Below are 25,176 nucleotides of genomic sequence, written 5' to 3'. Positions count from 1 at the left end.
GCCTTTGCTAGTTTTCTGAAGTCCTTGCGAACTAAGGTCAGTTCAGATAAACACAAACTTATTTGAAGGCACTGCTTGTTAATAATGTCAAAGCCCATTGGTCTCACTGGGTGTATTCCAACATAGGCATATGCATAAAATAACAAACCTGTGAACATTTGGACTCAATGGGAGACTTTTGGGACGCTTGGTGGCAGCAGACTTACCAGGTAAAATCCATTGTTCTCGGTCATGTGCACACGCTCAGAACTACGTAAACAATGGAAATTTACCTGGTAAGTTTGCTGCCACCTAGCGTCCCAAAGTCTCCTATTGGTCATCGAAATTGCAAGAGAATAATTAAAGGACCTTCTTCCACATATTTATGTGCTTTCAAATGTACAATTAAAGACTTCAGGGCTCAAGTCTTTTATTATATTGAGTGAATAAAACCTCTTTCTCAAAAACAATGTTACCTCAGACAGAGGGAGCTGTTTCTCAAAATTGTTTAAACTATTAACAGCTCTCCATTGCTCGTTACCAGGTAAGTTTTTAAAGGCAGTGGACACTATTGGTAATTGTCAAAGACTAGCCTTCACAGTTGGTGCATCTCATAATATGCATAAAATATAACAAACCTGTGAAAATTTGAGCTCAATCGGGCATCGAAGTTGCGAGATAATTATGAAAGAAAAAAACACCCCTGTCACACGAAGTTGTGTGCGTTTAGATGGTTGATTTCGAGACCTCAAGTTCTAAACTTGAGGTCTCGAAATCAAATTCGTGGAAAATTACTTCTTTCTCGAAAACTATGGCACTTCAGAGGGAGCCGTTTCTCACAATGTTTTATACCACCAGCTCTCCCCATTACTCGTTACCAAGTAAGGTTTTATGCTAATAATTATTTTGAGTAATTACCAATAGTGTCCACTGCCTTTAACCTAACAACTATTTTGCAGGAGTAATCACGGGTGGATTTCACAAAGAGTTAAGACTAGTCTTATCTCTAGTTAGGACGCGTTACTCGTCCTAACTTAGGACTAGCCGTACAGTTTTCGTATCTCCTAAGACTAGTCCTAAGTTAGAACTAGTCCTAACTCTTTGTGAAATCGACCCCTGTGCCTTTAAACGACGGTTGCGGTTGAAAGGTTCTTAACTCGGTCAGTCCCTCGGGGATGCCCAAAGTGAGTGAGTGTGTCTGTAAAACGTCTTTAATTATTCACGAAAACAATTCATATTTACAATCAGACCTTTCGATTTTGTGTTGTTTTGGTGTGACGTCGTTGACGGCTGTTGCATCCTATTTTATTAAAGGATCTATGCATAATTCAACTAAAATTACAGGTGTGTGGACCCTTCACCCTGAGACTTATTACAGATGTAAATTTAAACAAGGATAAACGGTCAATTTACATACAATATAATTCTGAGAAAATAGAACTAGCTGTTGCAAACTGCCTACCAACCAAAAGGATCTATGGTATAAATGCAAAAAGCATAATTAATGGCCAGACGTTTTGGCCCTTTCATAGTCCGTTTCTCGGACTAAAAAAGAAAGAGCGTCTATAAGTATTTCGAACAATATAATTATATCTATATAGCGCAGAGAATTTTAAAAAAAACCAATGAAATATACAACTAAAAATCATCATGAAATCACACCTTTAACCGTAGTGCTTCGTACAAAATAAAAACTCACTATGCGCAACAGCGTAATTATGTTTGGATACACCAAGTGAGGACATTGGTCTTTGACAATAACTGAACGTGTCCATCACCATAAAATCAGGTTACACATTTATCCGTAGTGCTTCAAATTAAAAACATGAAGGGACATCATGCCTGGAGAATGGCCTACCCAATAATAAAAATGCATAATCAAATATACTGGAAAATAAAAATCATTACCATTAAAGCCAGTGGACACTATTGGTAATTGTCAAAGACTAGACTTCACAGTTGGTGTATCTCAACATATGCATAAAATAACAAACCTGTGAAAATTTGAGCTCAATCGGTCTTTGAAATTGCGAGATAATAATGAAAGAAAAACACACCCTTGTCACACGAAGTTGTGTGCGTTTAGATGGTTGATTTCGAGACCTCAAGTTCTAAATCTGAGGTCTCGAAATCAAATTCATGGAAAATTACTTCTTTCTCGAAAACTATGGCACTTCAGAGGGAGCTGTTTCTCACAATACTTTATACCATCAACCTCTCCCCATTACTCGTCACCAAGTAAGGTTTTATGCTCATAATTATTTTGAGTAATTACCAATAGTGTCCACTGCCTTTAAGTGAGGATGCAACTTTAACCGCAGTGTTTCATGCACACACTGAAATCGTCATGCAACGGCCTTTGTAGATACGACGGGAAGCATTAATGCGAAGATAATATCCCACATTTAAAAAAGGTTACGTAGAATAAACTAAAACATAAAAAACATCGCCATGAAATTAGGTTGCACCTTTAACCCTCAGTGCTTCATATAAAAAACTCCTCATGCAACAGCCGTTGTGAACGCATCGGCGGCAACAATCGCTCATCCTCCCCTGCCTCTTTTCAAACTGTTGCCTGCTCACAATACGCATCATTGTAGAAACAGGTTCAGCTGGTGTTACTACGCCGCGGGGTGGACACTACAATCGTCAATGGACAGTTTTCAGCAGCCTCCCCCGCTCAGTGGAAGGTAAGCCCTTCATTAATTCTCATCCCTACCTGAGTTTGTCTCCAAAATAATGAACCAACAAAACCATCAAAGCTCACCCGGTGTGTTTCCGCCACGCAGGTTAAAAAAAAAAACGTATTGATACACGAGCGCGTGAGTTTATATATATTACAGTCTAGTGCTCGCATCGAAGTGAAAATTATTTCAAGCGGGAGTTATAGCAACGCTGGTCCGCGTGTGAGCTCGTGTCACTAGCTACCAGGCCTTCACCATCCTGGCTACCCGCTATTCCTTATCAAACTGATGCCATGTTATTCTTCAACGTGCAATCTACATTCCTGCTTTGAGAGCTTGGTTTAGGTGGACAGAGTGCATCTCTCTCAACTGATATTATCGTGTGTTATTAATTGACCGTACATATTGGAGTTAACATTGAGTGTATAGTCTATCTACCATGGAGTTTTTAATTACATGCTGCGCTCCATAATCGGCTGGATTATTAGATACAACACCCTACTGTTTGAAAGTCCCCAATGGTTCAACCATACAGCTGCGAAGAAGAGGTAGATATAAATACAGTGTTAGATTTGGGATGATTTAAAGGGAAGGTATATGTTTGGTAATTACTCAAAACAAATATTTAAAAAACTGACTAAACTTAAAAAACTGCCTTGGTAACGAGCATTGGCGAGCTGTTGATAGTATAAAACATTGTGGGAAACTACTCCCTCTGAAGTAACGTAGTTTTTGAGAAAGAGGTCATTTCTCACTCAAATAATAGAAGACTTCTAGTTAGAAGTCTTTTATTCTTATCTGAAAGCACACAAATTCGTCCAACAAGGGTGTTTTTTTCGTTCATCATTTTCTCGCAACTTCGATGATCGATTGAGCCCAAATTTTCACAGGCTTGTTATTTTATGGTTATGATGGGATACACCAAGTGAGAAGACTGGTCTTTGACAATTACCAAACGTGTACCTTCCCTTTAATCAATATGACCACGTATCATTATGTCGATTTTTTTGTCGAGTTTTCTCAATGCAATGGTTAGGGACTGCAGTAAGGCCTTCTTGATAAGACGTGATAAGAGGGGCTTAAGTGGAACAAAATAAGAAGATCTTTTAAAAACCAGGTACAGCTTGCAAAGAATGTTGGATGACAACTTCTAAAATCTTGTAGCAAATACAGCTACTGTTGGTTTGGTTTAATCCCCTTCCTCTTGCTGGCTTATAGCCGGGAGGGATTGATGTCAAACTCCGGGGAGGGGAAAGGGGATACATCAATAAGCCTATATGGTGGACACAATACTACAACATTATTAGGTTTGGGTAAATTTGTCTGTACACACCCAAATCAAACAGTGCACTAGTGTCCAACATATTTCAAAAAGGCTATTGGGGCTTGAGTTAATAATACATAATAATAAGCATGTCGAATATGCCTGTAACATTAAAGGAACACGTTGCCTTTGATCGGTCGAGTTGGTCTTTGAAAAGCGTTTGTAACCGTTTTTTATAAAATGCATATGGGTAGAAAGATGTTGTAAAAGTAGAATACAATGATCCACACAAACATGCCTCGAAATTGCGTGGTTTTCCTTTTACCTCGTCGACTAACACGTCGGCCATTTATGGGGGTCAAAATTTTGACTCCCATAAATGACCGACCGTGTTAGTTCGCACTGTAGAAGGAAAACCACGCAATTTCGAGGCAAACTTGTGTGGATCATTGTATTCTACTTTTAAAACATCTTTCCAACCATATGCATTATATACAAAACGGTTACAAACGCTTTTGTTTTGACCAACTCGTCCGATCCAAGGCAACGTTTCCTTTAAATAGAACTCCATTGCAATATTGCATGCTCTTCTTCAAAAACATATTTTCACGTAAACAGCGCATAGCGACTATCAAAACTATATGCACAAAAATGTTTCGGTTGTGACTAAAGTTGGTTTGAGACTTTACAGGGTGGATTTTACAAAGAGTATAGGACGAGCTACCCGTCCTAACTTATTCCTAGGGCTATAGTCCTAAGTTATGACTACCTTTGTGAAATCGACCCATGGCTTGCCACGTTTGGTAATTGACAAAGAACATGCCAGTTACCTCACTGTATCCCAACACATGCATAAAATAACAAACCTGTGAACATTTGGGCTCAATGGTCATCGAATTTGCAAGAAAACAGTGAAAGAAAAACAACCTTGTTGAACAACGTTGTGTGCTTTCAGATGCATAATAGGCTTCAGGCCTATTATATTATTTAGTGAAATTACTTCTTTCAAAAAACTACGTTACTTCCGAGCTGTTTCTCACATTTTTTGAAAATACTATTACCAACTCTCCTTTGCTCGTTACAATACCAAGTAAGTTTTTATGTCAACAACTATTTTTGAGTTACTAAAAGTGTCCAGTGCCTTAAAATATTCTCATGCAAGCGCAAAACTGTACGATACTTATGCCGTGAATTGTCGTCGGTTTCGAAAGTCCATAATACTTGTTTATTGCAATGTTCTTCCCCCAATAGACGTAGTTATAGAGCAGCGAAAATGTATTTCCTTAAGGCAACAAGGTATGCCTGGCAGTGAAGTGCTTTTCAGATTCTATTTCTATATTTACTGAGGAGGCGGCCGTACAAATAAATTCAGAGGAAAACAGCACATCCCAAATCTTGAAAGACAAAAAAGTGAGCGATCAATAACCATTTTTTTCGATAGCCTTGTTTTGAAATCGATAATGAGTTGTGTTTGAAGTATCGACTTGCGTGGCTGCTACAATGAGACATGTTCTGGGAATACTACTCCCAGCATATGCCCAGCAAACACCTTAACATTTGTTCTCTTTTGTTGGAGTAATGCCCACCAGAGGGCAACCGGGGATCCTACACAAGGTCACGGCATCTCTCGGTGGGTGCAAAAAGGATAACATATAGGCGTATCCTGAGCTAATGAAAGCTTTTCGTACGGGGTTCTGGAAGTGCAATCCGATTATGTTGAGGTCCTGAGATGATTTACTGCAGGATGATGCGTCATGAGAATATTTATCTGAGATGATCTAAGATGAAGACATCTTCAAAGTATAGGATGTTGTCTTCCCAAGATAATTCATACTTGGGGATGTCGACGACTTACTTGCATGAAGTACAGTCGACATTAAGATGAAATACTTCTTGGAGACGACATCTTACTAGTAGGATGTTGTCGTCACGAGATAAATAATCTCATGTTATCTACATCTAACGTTTATATTTATAATGCCATCATCTCGCAGTAAATTATCTCAGGATCGCAAAATGTTGGATGGCAATTGAAGAGCCATGTAACCTTGGATGCGTCATCATACTTTTAAACGTGAATAAGTTTCATTCCGAACTCCGATTGCCCGAGTAGATTTGTGACATTACACTCAATGACGTTTGCACACAAAACCTTTTGCGAATCGTCTGGTAACCTACCCCCCCCCCCCATACCATACACCCATTCGTCTGGTGCAATTTGCTTCCACTCAAAGACAACCAGACGGGGGTTACGAGAACAACAATATTATTTAAGACGTTTCCTGAGAATGGCGATAGAAGGAGCATGCCTGATATTGATGGGGAAAGAGTTTCATAGTTTAAGACAGCTTTCTAAGTCTCAAACTAAGTTTTCAGTATAACAAAAATAGCTAAAAAACCTTTAAGACTATCTCCGATACCAGTATTGAATAAAACATGTTGATATTTGGATGGTCAATGTATACCTGATTATGCTATAATTGATTGCAAATTGTTACTTAATGTTAATCCGACAGGTAGCTCAATTTTAAGCCTGGATAGAAATTTCAGTTGTGGATTAGTTGACTAGAATATAAGCAAGAGCAGTTAAGTGGTTCATGGATGCAATTATGATGCATGATATTGTATGTAAAGAACAATTACTTTTGGTAATTGTAGCAGACCAGTTTTCTGACTTGGTGTATCCCAACATTTTGTATAAAATAACAAACCTGCGAGAAAGTGGGCTCAATTGGTTATCTAAGCTGCAAGATAATAATGAAAGAAAAAAAAACACCTTTGCTGCATATAGAATTGCAAGATGCTTGCGAAATAATCTCATCCTCTAAAACTACAATACTTGAGAACTTTTTTTTCCCCTTACCAAAAGGATACTCTCCCTTTAAAAATTCAATCAGATATACATATTATGGGACTACACGAAATGTCCATATTTAATGGGCAGACAGTCATTAATGAAACAATTACAACAACGGTGCGCTGAACACTGCAGGAAACATGGCTCTTACGCTGTGCTACGTTTCGTGATCAATCGTTCTTTCCAGTCAAAATCAAACTCTTTACTAAATTTGTCATTTTTCCCTCTAAAAGGGGCGCAAAGACTTCATCCTCAGCTAGGAAAAAAAACCTCAAGTATAACAACCAGGACTAAAATCATGGTAATTATCAGTAATTTCAGCGTGTATCTTATTAGAAAGGTTTCAGACACAATTATCTAAGAACACAGAAAGGATTTCCAAAAACAAGATTCAAAATTCTGATAAATGACTTCTGTCTCCTTCTCATCAGCAATTCACAGCAATCCATCTTAAGACTATCGGAGGATAAGCAGTAAGGCAAAAAAAAAAAGAGAAACAAAATGGAATTTTTTTTTATTAAAAGGGGTTTCAGACACAATTATCCAGGAGCAGAATTTGTTTCCAAAAAACAAGATTCGAAATTCTGATAAATGACTACTGACTCTGTCTCATCAGCAATTCGCAGAGATCCATCTCAAGACTTTCAGAGGAGATGTAGCTAGCAAAAAAGAATATAAAAAAGTGGACACACTTTTTTTGTCAGCGTGTTTTTTATTAAAAGGGGTTTCAGACACAATTATCCAAGTGCAGAATTTGTAAAAGAAAAAAAAGAAAAAAACACAAGATTCGAAATTCTGATAAATGACTACTGACTCTTTCTCATCAGCAAATCGCAAAGATCCATCTCAAGACTCTCAGAGGAGATGTAGTTACATCTTGACAAAGAGCTCTTCTGGTTATTTGTGACTTGCCGTCCTCCCCTGATATGATCAACCCATCTTTCCCAGGCTTATTATTATACATAGGACCCTCTTTTATCATTCGGTTTATAAGACGCGGGTTGTATAAAATCAAGGCCTTAAAGGCAGTGTTCACTATTGGTAATTACTCAAAATAATGTTTAGCATAAAACCTTTCTTGGTGACGAGTAATGGGGAGAGGTTGATAGTATGAAACATTGTGAGAAACGGCTCCCTCTGAAATGCTATTGTTTTCAAGAAAGTAGTAATTTTCCACGAGTTTGATTTCGAGACCTCAAGTTTAGAATTTGAGGTCTCGAAATCAACCATCTAAACGCACACAACTTTGTGTGACTAGGGTGTTTTCTTCTTTCATTATTATCTCGCAATTTTGATGACCGATTGAGCTCAAATTTTCACAGGTTAGTTATTTTATGCATTATGTTGAGATACACCAACTGTGACGGCTAGTCTTTGACAATTACCAATAGTGTCCATTGCCTTTAATATGAAAATGCTTTTAACATTCGAGGAGAGTGAGTTTGGGGGGATGGCGTGGGAGATAATTGCTCTGTGCAACTCGATTCTGTCTCCATCTTTAACAGAAATGATGCCTGGCGCTCTGATGCATTGATGTGATTTAAGAAATTGAGTAACAAATCTTTTGAAACAGTTTACAGAATTTTTTGGTTCGCATTACACAATGTAGCCCGATTATAGTCGATTACACTTGATTATAGCTATAGGATCGCCCAACCATAGGTGTGTAATTGAACAGATAAGATCCATGGCGCTGCAGCATTGATGTGAATTTGGAAATTGAGTCACAAATCTTTTGAAACATTTTACAGATTTGTTTTGGTTCGCATTACACAATGTAGCCCGAATGTAGTTGATTACACTTGATTGTATATGTAGCTATAGGATCTTCAAACCATAGGTATATTGAACAGACAAGATTCATGACGCTGCAGCACTGATGTAAATTTTGAGAAATGGAGTCACGAATCTTTTGAAATATTTTACAGAAAAAACCGGAGTAAAACATAATCGTTATAAAATGTAGCATATGACTGTAAGTGGCATTGAAATGCATTAGCGTAGAATCGCCGGACCAAGGTATCTTGACCAAAAAATGAGGTCCGAGCATTGATTTGATTTTTGAAATGGAGTCGCTAATCTTTTGAAATATTTTACAGAAATTTTGTTCACATTACAATACAGAATGAATGTAGTTAGTCGCATTGGAAGGAATTTTATTGTAGCTTATGACTCGCCCAATCAAAGGTACATTTTGTCTTGAAAAGAAATTATGCCCGGCGCTGGGACAGCGTTGATATGATGTTTGATATCGAGCCAGTAATCTTTTGAAATATTTTGTACAGAAAGAAACAACAATCGCAATACAATGTAGCACAAATCTCTAGTTAGGCCGTGTCCGAAACGACAACTTTGGCTACAGCTACGTCTAGATCAGCGCGTCTACCAGTGTTGGAGAATAGGCAGACGCGCGCGATCTAGCCGTAGCTGTAGCCGAAGTCGCCGTTTCGGACAAGGCTTTATAGTTACATTGGAAGGCATTGCTTGATTTTGGATCACCCGACCATGGTATATTAAATAGAAGTAATACCCGGCGCTGCAGGATTGATGTTGTTTTTGGTATTAACCAACTACTCTTTTGAAATATTTTATAATAAAAAAAATCCCTCGCAATACGATGTCGCTTGAATGTATTTATGTAGCATTTAAAGGCTTATATCTGATTGTAGCTTGGGATCGCATGAGCAAGGTAAGAAGTAAGACATTCACTGTACAAACCTATGTGAATTTCCACTATCCTATATTGGTGTACAGGGCAGACATTTGCTGTACAAACCTATGGGAATGTCAAAATGTCCAATATCGACATACACGGTATAAACCTACGTGTGTCCAATGTCCAACATCGAAAAAGCAACATGGGAATGTCCGAAATCCAATATTTAGCATTGAAAGGCTTATATTTGATTGTCCAAACCTACATGAATGTCCAATATCCAATATTGATGTGCAAGGGTAGACATTTGCTGTACAAACCTATGGGGATGTCCAATATCCAATATTGATGTACAAGGCAGACATTTGCTGTACAAACCTAAGGGAATGTCAAAATGTCCAATATCGATGTACAAGGTATAAACCTGTGTGTCCAATGTCCAAGATCGAAAAAGCAACATTGGTTTTCACTGTAAAAACCTATGTGAATGTCCGAAATCCAATATCAACCTAACTTTACTGTCATGGTGAAACTTCATGGTAAAAAAAAAGTTAAAGTTTACTGTTGCTTATTTCAATAGCATGTCAAGCGGCCTTTATAAGAGAGGTCATTCTAACTAGCCTACCGGGTGGTCCTTCCCAGGAGTTATGAATGAAAACAAATAACCAAAATAACAAAAATCGCCACAATAGGAAGCCTACAAAATTGAAAATCCATCAATTAACAACCCTCTTTTCCAGAGTGACCTAAAGAACTTCTAGGTTCTAAAACCCATCGATCCTTTGCCGATGCACGAGGGGCGTAGTTGACAACCGCGGGACCAGCGGCGCGTGAGTCCCCATAACCGGTCAGGCCATAGACCCGTCGCCATCCGTCACTTCCGAGCCCCAATGCTCTCTTCAATCAACACACACTCAGATCGGTACTTCACAACCGCTAGATACCTCGAATTGACTGTCAAGAAATCGCCAAAACGGGAAATTAAGATGTGGTTTCGTATCTTGCTCATACAGTTTGAGATAGGATTTTTCAAGCATTTATGGATCGCAAAATTGGAGTAGACTCCATGATGTAAAGCAACTTTTGCGGGTTTTAATTGTTTTTAACGATTTATATGGTTAAAAAATAAATAAAGTTGTGTGAGGGGTGACTCCGCCTACCCCTTTTGTGACGTCAATCGAGATAGACTTTGCCTCGATCGAACATCGAACACACGTACGTTAAAATACATTCAAGTCCAAGTCGTGAGTTTGTACGTTTCGAAAAAGTTTTTTTCTTGCATTTTGCCGGCAATATTGACCAGGGGCCGATTTCACAAAGATCTAAAATTAATTGTAACTGCAAATCAATCGTAGTTGCTTAGTAAAGTGTGATGTCACAATACAAATCACTATGGTGATACTGAAAATTTGTGTTGCGATGAATTTTGTTGCTTTGTGAAATCGGCCCCAGGTGTAGTGCTGCTGGATGCAGCAAAACAACTAAAGATGGGGTCAGTTTGCAAGTCTTTTCCAGCGCTGTGAGCTGAGGCAAACACTTCGAGCCGTCGTGCTTCGAGAATCCGGAATACACCTCACATTTTGACATGAAGAGAAAAGTTCTTTTCTAAAACATTACGCCATCCCAACAATTTTTTCCAGCTAGTGGGGAAGTCGATGAAGGTAATGAAAGACGTAACGAACCTTAAGGAGCATTTGCCTTGCGTGAAACAAAATCAGGGATTGTTTCAACTATGAGGGCATGTTTTAGCTTGCGCAAAGCGTCACTATCTTGTGTTGGCACTGCCTCGATTGACGTCACGAACAGCGCCCTCTCGGGTCGGGCTTATTTTCAAATTTGATAATAACATGGAAACTAATTTTTTGTTTACCTAGTTAATTGTTTATTCATACTCCACTCATCAAAACACATATTTAGAGACAAAAGCTTTATTTTGACAAAATACCACTTCCAGGTGACTTTAAAAGTGATTAGGCCTACCAAATGTATATCTTCCCTTAAAGGTTATGCCTCATCACGTGAATCATAATTACGTGTTTGTATGTCCAATTTGAGGTGAGCGATTACTTAATATTAAACGTCCAATATTACCGAACCTCTGTTTTGTTGCTATCAATCTTAGTTAATGACAGTAATTACAGTTCATTATCTTAATTTCTGTAGTAAACTGCAATATACAAACTGCCACGTTAATTAAATCGCCACATGGTCATCAGCCAACATCTTTTCGCGCGTAAAAAAAAACAAAAAAACTTAATTTCCCGCCATTCACAAACACTCTCGCTGAACACCTTTAAAAAAGCCCCGGGCAGTTCAATTTCTCAGCCCTGTCCACGGTACGTGACACTAAGGTCTAATCTACCAATATAGCCCCGGTGCATCACTAGCATATACTTGTAATAGTTCCATGCGAGTGGCGTTCATGCTGTTTCTTGCATGCATAATTTGGTCACAATAATTAACCATGTATCGTCGTGAATTGACTTCAGTATTTTTTTGTTAGATTTGAGAGATGATCATTGCTGTGAGTCGTGAGTAATCTTAGATGTGGTTTAATGATTCGTACCATATTGACCTGTTGTTGAGTAGATGACATTGCTTAAGTATTCCAACAAACGCCGCCATCTTGTCGCCGTTATTATCGCCATGGACTTGACTAAAGAGTTTTATTAGAGGGGGTGTTGCATTAAAGGAACGCTACATAATTGGTATGAAACAAAAATCGTGAAGACCACAGATTTACATCAAACTTACACGGTCTAATGATGATGATAGTAGAAAACATCCATTGAAATATTTCTGTCTGAAATGTCGTATTTGATGAGAAATAAATAATCTTATTTCGCATTTGGAGTTTATCGCTCAGTGAGCGTTTTATTCATTTTTGTTTTGCCATCGATGCAATGCAAAATATGTAATCGGTTTTTCACTATTCTCTCGTGACCCAGATGGCCGATTGATCTCAAACTTCAACAGGTTTGTCAGTTTATGTTTATGGTAGATTACATAGAGTGCTTACACTGCCAGCAATTTTTTGTGCAAGCCAAACCAATTCTGTAATGTTCCTTTAAATTCCAGTTCACAACCCAGCAATGTTTTTTTTAGCGATGTTTGTTGGTGGACTGTTAGAACAACAACAACAACCACAACACCCTGTAATCAACACAAACAAGATTTGAATATTGACCTCTACACCATCAGTTACTGTACAAAATGTCATTTGTTTTGCTATTCAAGTTTTAGATGATCAAATTCAAAGTAATTTCAGTAAGCTCAGCGGGAATGAGCACCAATGCTTATTTTCATCCACATCTAATGCTGAAACGTTCTTCCCTGTCTACTCTCCAAGGTTTTCTTTTGGTTAAGTTCACTTTTGTTATAGTCCTAGGCCTCACAACCAGAATAAATGAAATTATTTGAAATTAAATGAAGACAATGACTCAAGGCACTCGACACGTATGATAACTGCCAAAGTATTCTCATTTTGTGTATCCCCCATAAAATAACACAATTTGGACTCAGTATTGATCGTCGAAGTTGCAAGGGAATAAAGACAGAAAAACACAATTGTTGGACAAATTTGTGTGCATTCAGATTCCTGTGGGCTTTGGGCTTCAGACCTGATGAAGTCGTTCATTATTTGAGTGAGAAGTTACCTCTTTCTCAAAATCTACGTCCTTTCAGAGGGAACCGTTTCTCACAATGTTTTATACTATCAACAGCTCTCCATTGCTCGCTATACCAAGCAAGATTTTATGCTAACATATATTTTGAGTAATTACCAATAGTGTCCAAGGCCTTTAAAGGCAGTGGACACTATTGGTAATTGTCAAAGACCAGTCTTCTCAGTTGGTGTATCTCAACATATGCATAAAATAACAAACCTCTGTGAAAATTTGAGCTCAATCGGTCGTCGAACTTGCGAGATAATAATGAAAGAAAAAACACCCTTGTCACACAAAGTTGTGTGCGTTTAGATGGTTCATTTCGAGACCTCAATTTCTAAATCTGAGGTCTCGAAATCAAATTCGTGGAAAATTACTTCTTTCTCGAAAACTACGTCACTTCAGAGGGAGCTGTTTCTTACAATGTTTTATATCATCTATCTCTCCCCATTACATGTAATCAAGAAAGATTTTAAGATGATAAATATTTTGAGTAATTACCAATAGTGTCCACTGCCTTTAAACCTACAAATTCCCAATTTGAATAGTGAATATTGCATCAGTAGGCATTGACATTCTAAATGAACTTCTGATGGTCAAGGTGTGTTCAAGTTCAATGCTGATTATCCGCTTAGAAAAATCCGAGAATAAAAAGCTAATTACAGTCAATATAAAGGTCGAATATTTGCAAGAACCTAACACGCTTTCAAAACATTAATCACAAAAGTTCAGCTTCACTGACCTTTAATACATTAAAGCACAGGCAACTGCCTGATAATTAGTTTCCCAATGTCATTACCCTATTCACTTCTATAGCACCATTAATCATATTACAGTAACCCAATATACAAGTCATTATATTTTCTGCGGTGAGCTGTTGGTATTGAGTTTTACTCTTCCATCAAATTGATTCACAGATTCTTTCTGCCAGATGTTATTGATGAAACAGATACAACAAACTCGGGGGAAACAGTGTGATATCAACGATGACTAGTCAAAATTTCTGATTCTATCAGTTGCATGCTGATAGCAAAAACAACAATAGTTGGTTCTTATAAATTAGCGCACATATCCTTGAAGCTATAGCTATAGATCAAGGTACTTTATGGCTTTATTATCCCTGTTCATATGGCATGCTTTGGTATAGACCAAACCTCTAACCTTCTCCACTCCCTGTTGAAAATACACCTTATTTCACGTATTTCTGTGAGCTTTTTTACTGACATGTTCCCGCGGCCTGCTTACTTTTGCACTTCATAGTACGATATTACCCACACGTGAGGCTTGTACTCGTATAGAAAGAAGAAAAGAAAAAGAACACACTCCCTGTTGAAAATACAACCCAAAGCTATGGTGGCCCTGACGGGACACAGCCAGTCGTGAATATTTTTGCGACGTCGTGAATTTATTCACGACAAGTCGCGAATATTTTTGCAACGTCGTGAATATTTTTGCGACGTCGTGAATTTATTCACGACAAGTCGCGAATTTTTTCACGACTAGTCGCGAATTTTTTCACGACTAGTCGCGAATTTTTTCACGACTAGTCGCGAATTTTTCACGACTAGTCGCGAACATTTTCATGACGTCGTGAATATTTCTGCAACTAGTCGCGAATATTTTTTCAGTAGCTTGAGTGTGTAATTACTGTATTCGCGTTGACGGCTTAGTAAGACTAAGTAAAAGCTGTCCCGTACGATGATGATGGATCCGGAGGAGATATCCGACTCTTGCAAATCGATGGTGGGTTATTTAAACAAAACTAACGTTGACGTATGGCCCTTACGGTAGGCCTAGGCCTAACGTTATAGTTTTACTAGTACTTTAGTAGGAGTAGGCTATCCTATGCTAGGCAATAAACGTTGGCACTTTCACTCTTCAGATAAAACATAACGTTATATGTCACCCGCTCCTTCTTAATGATGAATATCGAGTACATTTTATTTTTGAGTTTATATCATAATAATCCCAACAAGCAAATCTCAACATTTTAAATAAAATAAAAATCATGATCATACGACCTTCCTGTCTAAAATAATATGTAATTTTCGATGACCTTGACACCATAAATTTTACGACCCGTTTTGAAAAACACAAACACTAGAAAAACTTACTTTTAAAAGTGCGACGTCTCACCCACTCATGAAAACAACTATTTTTTTAAAGAAATGAAAACATCTATTTTTAACCCCGGCGTAGTCGGATCAACAATAGGTAAATTTTACAAACAACCCAATGATAAGTTTAATTATAATGTGTTGACAATTTCAGCAAATAAATTTGAAAATCTTTACCTGAAATGTTAGAGCAATTTGCGTTGTTATTTCCAACTTGAAACGCGAGTTCGTTCCGTCACGGCAGGGTGCAACGCATCACGTAATCCCCCACCAAGTTTAACTGAAAGATTAATCCTTTAGCATTCAGAATTATTTGGGTTTGGAGCAATTCAACCTTGAAAACCCCCGAAATATTGATGAAAATCAGACACTGTTTTTTCGAACTATGATAACAATTCTACTGGATAAAACATGGGCCCATTACACATAACCGAGTGGCTACAATCGTCATAGATTGGCTCTCTACGCGTGCCGTGTAAGAATTACACACTCAAGCTACTGGAAAAAATATTTATGACTAGTCGCGAATTTATTCACGACTAGTCGCAGAATTATTCACGACGTCTTAAAAAATATTCGCAACTAGTCGTGAAAATATTCGCGACTAGTCGTGAAAATATTCACGACGTCGCGAAAATATTCGCGACTTGTCGTGAATAAATATACGACGTCGCGAAAATATTCGCGACTAGTCGTGAAAATATTCGCGACTTGTCGTGAATAAATATACGACGTCGCGAAAATATTCGCGACTAGTCGTGAAAACATTCGCGACGTCGCGAAAATATTCGCGACTTGTCGTGAATAAATATACGACGTCGCGAAAATATTCACGACTGGCTGTGTCCCTTCAGGGCCACCATACAAAGCTGCTTCAGTTAGTGCTAAGAAGTTAAGCCAACACAATACTATCTAAGCTGAGGTTGTTAATCCAACACATATACTGTATCAGGCCCCTCGGGTTCCCGTCTCTACATCTGGGTGAAGAGGACCTGATGTGGCGGAGTGTCTTGCTTAAAGACATACGAGTCATGACCAAGAATCGAACCCCAACCCTGAAGATTCAACCACTCAGAACAGTAGGCCAATCGGCCACGACAAACAACAGACGCAAAGAAGTGTTGTTTCCCCTTACATGTTTCTCTTGCAATTTCGATGACCAATCGAGTCAAAATGTTCAAAGATTTTCTATTTGATGCATAATGTAAGGACAACACCAATTGAGAATACTGACAATTACCAAAGGTGTCCAGGGGTGGATTTCACAAACGTAGTCCTAACTTAGAACTAGTCCTAGGCAATGCTAAGAGATAGGACCAGTCCTAAGTTATGATGAGTTACTGGTCCTAACTTAGGACCAGTCCTATCTCTTAGCATTGCCTAGGACTAGTCCTAAGTTAGGACTACCTTTGTGAAATCCACCCGGTCGATTTCACAAAGAGTTACGACTAGTCCTAACTTAGGACTAGTCCTAAGAGATATCAAAAACGTACAGCTTATCCTAAGTTAGGACTAGTAACTCGTCCTAACTCAAAATAAGACTAGTCCTAACTCTTTGTGAAATTCACCCCAGTGCCATTAAACAACACTACAGATGGAAAGCTATATGCAACCCTAATGCATTGAATGAAGAGTGTTGGTTCGCAATAGCCCCCCTCTGTGACAGACACTCTCGATCAATAGCACTCCTTAGCATCTCTTCCTGAATCAAGATCTTATGTCCCGCGGGGGTCACTTTCTTCATGTTAGCATGAAAACAGACAAAATCCATTTTATTGACCATTTTGTAAACCTCTACGAGCAGAAGTGTGCAAAGGTTAAACTCTCTTTAATTTTTCATTTCTTTAAACCTTGAAGGTATTGCTCTGGAATAAAGGTTAAAATAACCGTTTGTGACGAGACGCGACTATAAAGTGCATTATAATAGGACTGAGGTTGCAATTTAGACATCGATCTTGTCTGTGTTTTGATGTTCAGTTATTTTCCTAATTCAATCATAGTGCGCACATTTTTTTTGATGGTCGTTGTGCGAGTGATGTGTAGGTCACAGAGCTGAAAACGACGCCGTCAGATGATCGGATTGTACGGCGGGGATTAGACGTCCTTTTAGGAGCTTTACCTGACGATTAGTTTCAATTCATGCATTCAAAGTGTTACAATGGTAATCAACCTTGTGGCCATTATAAAAAATACCTTTGATTCGTTAACAAAAACGGGAAAAAATAGATTCCTACTGCGAACCAAGTTCATGAGACCTAAAAGTCATTTGATTTAGGGCACGAATCAGCAACTATACATATTTGAATATGAGAGTCATAAAATAAATCATATATCACATTGTGTTTTATTTTTGCTGTACAAATCTGCTAAAAGGAAAACCCACGTGAATGGCCTGACGTTTCGAACCTAGCCTAGTCTTTCTCGAAGGCTAAATTGCAACACAACAAACATGAACAGAGAACGGGTAACTAAGTGTAACATTGCAGTGGAAATTATGAAGAGAGAGAGAGAGTCTGGGGTCGATTTCACAAAGAGTTAGGACTAGTCCTAACTTATGACTAGTCCTAGGAGATAAACAAATTGCATGGATAGTCCTAAGTTAGGACGAGTAACCGGTCCTAACTCGAGATAAGACTAATCCTAACTCTTTGTGAAATCCACACCAGAAAGCACACAGAAAAAGCAAGAGGTGAATAATGAATATGAGGAGAAAGGGGGATGGGGTGGAAGGAAGGGTGGTTCGATCACAAGAAGGGCGGACAGATTAAGGACAATATCGAGGTTTGGAAGAGGGAGAAAAGTAATTAATTAGCGAATGAGGCAGACTAAAAAAAAAGGGTCATCTGTGGGAAAAAGGAGAAGGCAAAGACAGAGGGTTATTAATCACTTCCTTATTGGATGCTCAGACCATGAAGGCGCCTTATACACAGTTTCTCCCTATACCCACACGAACAGTCTCTCGGTGGTTGATAAAAAGGTCAGAAACACACCACGCATTCACAAGGCGCTCCTTATGTACCAGTAATCCACCCAAACAATTCGCACATCCCGAGAAAGCAAAAAAAAAAAAAAAAACAGCAAATGAATTCATGTGTTTGTATTCGCCATACTCTGTTCATCCCATCGCAGTTTAAAGGCTATTTACTCTGAGATTACCGACGTTTCAAGACAGAGCAACCCTAATCACGCCATTAATCTACGGGAGGATTTGTTAGCCAATTAGTGTAACCGGCAACGCTTGATGACGTGCATGAGTTGCAGAGGCAATGTTAAATGGGCAGCAATTTAATCGGTGCTAGCTTTCTGATATTGTCGTATAAACAGTCAAATAATTTATAGAAGAGTTTGCGGTAACACCATGTAATAACTATCTCTAAATGAGTTTGGGTGGTTCTGAAAAGAACCGTTGGTTTAACTCGACGTTTCGATCAGTATGCTCTGATCGTCTTCTGGAGAATGACGATCAGAGCATTCTCAAGAAGACGATCAGAGCATACTGATCCAGAAGACGATCAGAGCATACTGATCGAAACGTCGAGTTAAACCAACGGTTCTTTTCAAAACCACCCCAACTCATTTAGAGATAGTCATTACATGGTGTTACCGCAAACTCTTCTATAAATTATTTCCACCATGCAAAGTTTCAAATCCTACTAGTCAAATAATTATTCCATTATTATACTATAACTACTTTTGTTTTTCTCTTTTGTATGATTGGGCAAGGGGAAAACACAATTCATCAGTACTTTTTCATGTTTCACATCGGTGTGTATGGATAAAACAAAATATTAATATTATTTTATTGCCTAGGCCTATAGTTTTTCTCTTCTTTTTACCTATTTAAAGGCAGTGGACACTATTGGTAATTAATCACAATAATTGTTGGCATAAAACCTTATTTGGCAACGAGTCATGGGGAGTGGTTGATAGTATAAAACATTGTGAGAACCAGCTCCCTCTAAAGTGACGTAGTTTTCGAGAAAGAAGTAATTTTCCACGAATATAATTTCGAGACCTCGGATTTAGAAATTGAGGTCTCGAAATCAAGCATCTGAAAGCACACAACTTCTTGTGACAAGGATGTTTTTTCTTCCATTATTATCTCACAACTTCGAGGACCAATTGAGCTCAAATTTGTTATTTTATGCATATATTGAGATACACCAATTGAGAAGACTGGTCTTTGACAATTACCAAAGGTGTCTAGTGTCTTAAATGATGGCTTTTTATTGTTCGCATTTTCAATTCAATTTATATGTGTAGGCCTGGTTTTTAACGTTACTGTGTACTTATTTTTTTCTTAAAATAATAAAGTGTACAGCGCATATACCGATCTTGGGGTTTTACATGATTTGTTTTGCTATGTAGGCTTAAATACTACATTTTCATTATAGCTATACAAACCATATTGAAGAACATAACAAATATCGCTTTATTTATCTTTCAAAATGGAGAAAAAACGCATATTCACAAACAGAGACACTGCCAATTTTAGGTTAGAAATCAGGTTGTTGAGATATCCACAGTCCTGAAGTTGTTAATTTATACAAAAATGAGCTGTTCTGTTCCTTCCCAACTTGAAACAAAACCCCCTAAATTAGACCGAAGGATTGACCTATGTGATCCGAATGGCGCTCTGCAGATTAGAGATGGGCGTTTCTAACTGATCAAGAGCGATTGTCAGTGCCCTCGGAGTGAAAGGGGGAATTTATGTTTCTATGACCGCTATCAAACAACCGTCCATATCAGCAGAAGTCATAAACTCAAAGAGTCTTAAGGGTTTACTAGTCCCTATAAATCAAGCCCTTGATTGCTCCCAATTTTCCGCAATGTCAGAGATTCTAGCTTAAAGATAATGTTTAGGTTACTTTTTATTTTACCTCGGTGGGTATAGCACGAATGAATGTTGCAGCGATCTAAAGTGAATGTACTTCGATTTGTCGTTCCGTTATTGATAAAAGTAGAGTGTGAAATAGAATGAAAATTGTGCATTTTTAATGACGAATATTAATTCTAAAGCATCGTCTTAACTATCCGGCCAGAGCTGCCAACATTAGCATCTTGCTATGAGGGAGATTTTGTACAACAACAAGGGAAGTATTTAGAGTTATATTCAACATCTGGAAAAAGTTTCCAAAATCAGGGAGATTTTTATATTTGTTTCATGAGAACATGGAGAGGTTTATTTTCAGGGAACTTACTGCAGAACCAGAGAGAGTTTCTAGCAATGTGATGAGGCCTTAATAATCCTTTGCTCTATGAATAAACCAAATTTGGTTCTTGTCAGGATTACCTCATTGTGAGATTGGCAAGCTGACACATACCTCTCCTTTAAACTAAAATGAGCTCCTTCCACATGGTTTGCATGTGATTGTCGAACATGAGCTCAGGTCCCCATCCCCCAAGGCACCCATTGCGAGGTAACTGCAGCCCCCAGGGTTTAAGTATTCGATCGCGGTGTAAGTTGATGCATCTAGACTATACATCAGTTGCTCAGACAGTATGCCGACTTATTTGATAAAGTATCCATTTGTGGTATAACTGAGTTTAACAGAGAGAAATATTTATTGGTGAATATGCCATTCTTGAAGGCAAAGATAATTTGAACGAATGCTTCAGCGTGCGCTATAAAGGAATAGAGACTTATAGGTGTCGTATTTCAAAAACGTAGCTCCACAAACCGTACAAAATACTGTGAGCGCTTTGATACGTCATTCGTGAGTGATAGAGTACGATATAAGAACCTCGAATTATGGTTATTATTATCAGGTTTCTTTGCCCGACAATATAGGATTCAATTCGAAATTTATCGGCATTCTTGCAATTGTCAGACATTTGTTGCTCAAAATTAAAGGAACAAACCAGCCTGTAAAAGTTTGAGATCGATCGGCCATCTGGGTCACGAGAGATAGTGAAAAAACGATGACAAATTTTGACCAGCTTGCTCTATAGTCATGGTGGTTGTTTGTTTCCTCAACACTCACGAAGCCCCAAATAATCTCATCAGATCATCCACTTTCATCACATGGAGTATTACCTCACCACCTAGCTACGTGATACGATTCTAAAGACGTCAGTACCTCGTCAATGAGATCGAGAAACTAGAGTGTGGATGGTATATGAATACTAAACATGAGTTAAATTTACATAAAGCTAGGGGGTTCGATACTATATCGTCTCGCCTCTGGAGATCATTTCCATGTCCAATATTGTTTCACATTGTACAGAAACAATGTTCCTCTCTGATTCAATGGCAGAGTAAATACTTTGAATTTAGATTATATTGCTCAGTAGGCCCTTATAACTAGACCTGTGGACAAGTCGTTAAATCGGCCCACGCGCTGAGATAGTGGTCTCGCGAGATCACTGTTCTCGCTCCCCGATTTCAGGAGTCGAAATCGGGGAGCCTTCAGTTCGCGCGAGAGCAGTGATCTCGCGAGACCACTATCTTAGCGCGTGGGGCCGATTTAACGACTTGTCCACAAGTCTACCTTATAGATGAATTATCTGATGAATTCAATTCGGCGTACCAATCTACTCCAGAATATCTACGGAGCCCTAGAGGGACATGTGGAGAAAACAAATTCATGTACGAAGAAAGAAATTTACTTCGAGCATAGGGAGTTTATTTTTAGCGTACGAAATATGTTTTGAGTGTAAGAAATAATTTCGAGTGCAAGCAAGAAATTCGAGTGGGTGAAATGTTGTCCCAAGTATAAAGAAGTGGTTTTACTTCTGGTTCGTGAATTTAGTTCATCTTCTGTCCCTTTAGGGTCTTCGTCAAGAAAGCATTTCGTCCCTTAAGGATCTTCGCCAAGAAAGCATTTCAGAAAGTAAGCTGAGGAATGGACAGTGCATGTCAATGGTTCCACGCACCTTATTTTAATTGTGCTAAGGAAACATCCTGAGAACGCGCAAGACTCGCAGAGTATTTACGGATAACATCATGTGATTTACAATCGATTCGCACAGATGACACACTAAGATCAAAGAAGCATTTCATCTGAGCAAAGTCGTATAATGTCCACATTAGTCACTTTCATTGATAAGTTTTAAAGGTTGATATCTCCTTCATTATGTATCAAAAACATGGATATCTGATAACGATCGTCAAAAAACATGGGCTGACTTAATTGGTAAAACAGCAACAAGAATGTTGACGAGTATTAACAATGATCATGATCAACAATATTTAAAGGGAGTGTTCACCTTTTGTAATTAATCCAAAAAAGTATGACCATAAACTCCCTATGTAAAGAAGCACTGCTTGTTGATAATGTATATTTATGACTATTTGAGATAGAAGAATTTAACAAAATTTCAACTTGAGCAACGAATCATAGATTGTGTATTCCGATAGCGGATTGTCATTCCTGTGTGGACATATCTGCCCCAGCGTCAAGAAAACGCTTCCACATTTTGAAATGATTTTTGTTTGTTACAGATTATAGTTTCATTGCATAAGAACCATCTATGGCAACATTCAATCACAGAAGGGCAAAAGTCATACGTCGCCTTTAACATGTTTATGGCCAGATAATGATCACCAAGCCTTGGATACTCATCGAGTCTAAACTTGATTTAAATGACTGCCACTGTAATAAGATATCTGTCATCAAAAAACTCATTCAAAGTCCATCTGAAAAATATACATACCTCAACATCAAAAATACATATTTTCAAACCTATTAACCTTTGCATAAAGTGTGTCGCATCTAGTTCACAACAGCCCCCCCCCCCCCAGCCCCCCCCCCCCCCCCCCCCAACCCACAAGACGTGACTACACACCACAGTGGTGTAATAATATTTCATCTAATCTTAAGGGATTTAATCATAATGATAATTATCATTTTAATTGCAAGTTATATCATACATGGCTATACGTGACTAATATCTTAAAGGCAGTGGCAAAGACTAGCCTTCACAGTTGGTGTATCTCAACATATGCATAAAATAACTAAACTGTGAAAATTTGAGCTCAATCGGTCATCGAAGTTGCGAGATAATAATGAAATAAAAAAACACCCTTGTCACGCGCAGTTGTGTGCGTTTAGATGGTTGATTTCGAGACCTCAAGTTCTAAATCTGAGGTCTCGAAATCAAATTCGTGGAAAATTACTTCTTTCTCGAAAACTATGGCACTTCAGAGGGAGTTTCTCACAATGTTTTATACCATCAACCTCTCCCCATTACTCGTCACCAAGAAAGGTTTTATGCTAATAACTATTTTGAGTATTTACCAATAGTGTCCACTGCCTTTAATTAATTTCCCCACCATACGGGAAGGCATTGCCAGTATGAACTTCTTGAATAAGTGTATAATTTATAACCATGAATTTTCACACTGTGTGAATGTGATAGCTCTGTGTGTAATCTGATAGAACCAAGAGTGTTGTCGTCCATGCAGAAATACCCCTAAGCCATTGTGACGATTATCAAGGTTTTCGATAAATTAGCAAAACAGCAATATTCTTTGACTTAATTTAAGATCAATCTAAGCAAAGATATGTGAACAACGCTATTTTTTTATATATTATATTATATTGTGTTGGACAAAGAGACCATATTATGGTTTTACCCATTTACAACGATTAATAGCAATCATTATTCTGTGATTTAATTTAAGATCAGTCTGAGCACATAAGTGACATCAGTTTCCTTAACTTGCCTGATTTTGTTAATAAATAAGCAAATAAGCGACACGTGACTTAAAGGCAGTGGACACTATTGGTAGTTACTCAAAATAATTATTAGCATAAAACCTTTCTTGGTGACGAGTTATGGGAGAGGTTGATGGTATAAAACATTGTGAGAAACGGCTCCCTCTGAAGTGCCTTAGTTTTCGAGAAAGAAGTAATTTTCAACGAATTTGATTTCGAGACCTCAGATTTAGAACTTGAGGTCTCGAAATCAACCATCTAAACGCACACAACTTCGTGTGACAAGGGCGTTTTTCTTTCATTATTATCTCGCAAGTTCGATGACCGATTGAGCTCAAATTTTCAAAACTATTTTTAGGTATTTTATGTTATTATATTATATTGGACAAAGAGACACCAGTTTCCTTTTTGCCTGCTTTTGTTTGATTGATAAATTAACAAACAAGCGATGTTCTTTGATTTAATTGCAGATTAATCTGAGCACAATTTTTTGAGAAAAACTATTTTTTAGGTATTTTATTTTATTATAGTGGACAAAGAGACATCGGTATCCTTGGCTTTTCTGATTGGTTGTGGTTAAATTAGCAAATAAGCGATATTCCTCGACTTGATTTAAGATCAATCTGAGCACAAACTTATGAGAATAACTATTTTTATGTATTTTATTTTATTCCTAGACCTTTCTTCTTTCGTTGTGATTTATACATTAGCAAATAAACGATACTCTGTGACTCTGAGATTTATCTTAGCAAAAATATCTCAGGAAATTTATTTTAAGCAAAGGTATGAAATCGTAAGATAACAATTCCCACAGGGAGTACACTGAGTTTTTTTTAGTGTGAGGCAAGATCAAAAATTCACAGGGAGTACATACATGGTTGAGGTCATTGCCCCTACCTCGCTATTTTTAAAATCCGTTACAATCTGTTTCCGTTTTGACAAGAAATGAAGAATGATTTCCCAGGGACTGAGCCTCACACCTGCCCGATGCAGTTTGATCAATCAAACTCAAACTAAAGTGCCCCAAACCCTGACTGCATAGCGGGCTCAGTCTCCTCGAGGTGTTTAATACAGCCCGTGTCATGACGCTCACCCTCGGCCCGGGTCTCGCTGCTGCTGCTGCTGCCGCGACTGTGAGTTCGGTACAACAACCTGACAGTAAAGTACTCTCACTGATACGAAAAGGTTGATTCATTCAGATTGGTAGCTACTCACACAGTCAGTTTGTTTCCGTGTGTGTCTTATGTGGTTATAAATTATAGCTTTGTATAGTGAGTTAAAGGCAGTGGACACT

At 38.1% G+C, this 25,176-nt stretch overlaps 1 protein-coding gene across 3 annotated transcripts in view; it reads left to right on the top strand.

Moving 5' to 3' along the window:
* Window positions 1-2,199: 2,199 nt before the first annotated feature.
* LOC139945934 (prostaglandin E2 receptor EP4 subtype-like) overlaps window positions 2,200-25,176 on the top strand; it is a 54,015-nt gene continuing 31,038 nt past the window's right edge. Inside the window, exon 1 of one of the 3 annotated variants that reach the window (XM_071943456.1) lies at window positions 2,200-2,669. The gene's annotated coding sequence lies outside the window, so the exon portion shown is untranslated. Of the gene's footprint in view, window positions 3,212-25,176 lie in introns of all 3 variants that reach the window. The other 2 variants (XM_071943457.1, XM_071943455.1) reach the window with 2 other exon arrangements.

This window comes from Asterias amurensis, chromosome 13 (assembly GCF_032118995.1).
Source record: "Asterias amurensis chromosome 13, ASM3211899v1".
Taxonomy (NCBI): Eukaryota; Metazoa; Echinodermata; class Asteroidea; order Forcipulatida; family Asteriidae; genus Asterias; species Asterias amurensis.
This window is presented reverse-complemented; position numbering and strand designations above follow the sequence as displayed.